The sequence below is a fragment of the Nanorana parkeri genome, unplaced genomic scaffold (genome assembly GCF_000935625.1).
Source record: "Nanorana parkeri isolate BGI_ZX_2015 unplaced genomic scaffold, ASM93562v1 scaffold936, whole genome shotgun sequence".
Lineage (NCBI taxonomy): Eukaryota > Metazoa > Chordata > Amphibia > Anura > Dicroglossidae > Nanorana > Nanorana parkeri.
In genome coordinates, this window is record NW_017307204.1 from 402289 (window position 1) to 403907 (window position 1619).

Below are 1619 nucleotides of genomic sequence, written 5' to 3' on the forward strand. Positions count from 1 at the left end.
TCGGCGCCAATGACTGCAGATCCATTCTTTAAAACCGCATACTGGAAAAGGATACCCTGTGAGGTCCTTCAGAGGTACACTCCACCTGGCTTCCCAGGTGGTGGTGCTTATCTTAGAGTGGAACCCGTCCAGCTCGGAACTGACAAGGTACATAAATGGGAAAGCTCTGACACAGGGTGAGGGAGGGGGATATCGGAGACTACAGCTGCTGCAGAACTCCCCAGAGACTGGGGGGAGTGTGAGGAGAGCTGTAGCAGCTGTAGAGGAAGAAGTGTATATCTGTGTGTGGACTAGGGGAATCTCTCCATCTCCCCCAGCTTTTGTAAAAAAAAGTTTAGTGTTATTGCCAGTATTTATTGTGCCTTTATATAATGATCCAGGTGCCTTGTGTTGTGCAGAAGTATTTTAATGGAACAATACTGTGTTACTGCGGTGTATATACTACCACGCTCTACGTTCTTTACTACTGAGCTCTGCGTTCTTTACTACTGAACAGTGCGCTCTTTACTACTGAGCTCTACGTTCTTTACTACTGCATTAATTAATACTGAGCTCTGCGCTATTTACTACTAAGTGCTGCATTCTTTGCTACTGATCATTGTGTTGTTTACTACTGAGCTCTGTGTTCTTTACTACTGAGCGCTGCATTATTTACTACTGAGCTCTGCATTCTTTACTAAGGAGCTTGGCATTGTTTGTTACTGCGCTCTGTCTTCTTTACTACTGAGCTCTGCATTCTTTACTAATGAACTGTGTTATTTTCTACTAAACTCTGCATTATTAACTACTGAATTATGCCTTATTTACTACTGCATATTTGCCACTCTGAGTTTCTTACTACTGACCTGTGCACTTTGTGCATTTCTTACTGGCATGCATTGGTTCTGGTCTGACATCTGCCTTGCATTGGTGCTGATCTGAGGTTAGCCATGCATTTGTTCTGGTCATAGGCAGACTGATCATTTGTGCAGAATGACCATTCGGAGGCCTTACCACACTCACCGATGCGGGGTTTGCATACTGCACATGCAATATGCGCCCAATCCATCCCCCGTTCCAGTGAGTGCGGTATGCACCCCCACTACACTTTAAGTGAGTAATTTGCTTTTTGTGGATGTACTGTACTATTGTGCATTTTTGGCTGTTTTCCTTTACTGTCCCATTAAAGAGACATCCCTTCTCGATGCCTATGGACACAACTGTCTCATTTTACGTTAATCCATTACCATTGTCACAGAGGCAGAAAATGGTGAAAAATCCAAACTTTTACAGTTGTTACCCATCAGTAAAATGTCTTTCAAAGGAATTCTCCTTATTTTGTAGATATTTTCTCTCACTTTCTGTAGAGGTTTCCAGGGCAGTCAACGAGGGGAGATCTCCTCAACAGGACATAGACATTACAAAATAAACTGGTCTATAGAATAATCTTAGTGGAAAGTTGCGCAGTTTAAATTAACCCATAAAAATTAGGGCACTCTTTGAGATTGGAGGAAAAAAGGTTTAAACCTTGCACATAAAAAAGATTCTTTACAATAAGTCTGATAAAAGTCTTCCACAAGAAATGGATCTAGCTAGCTTAGCAGATTGTTTTAAAAAATATATAAATAACTATTCATGAT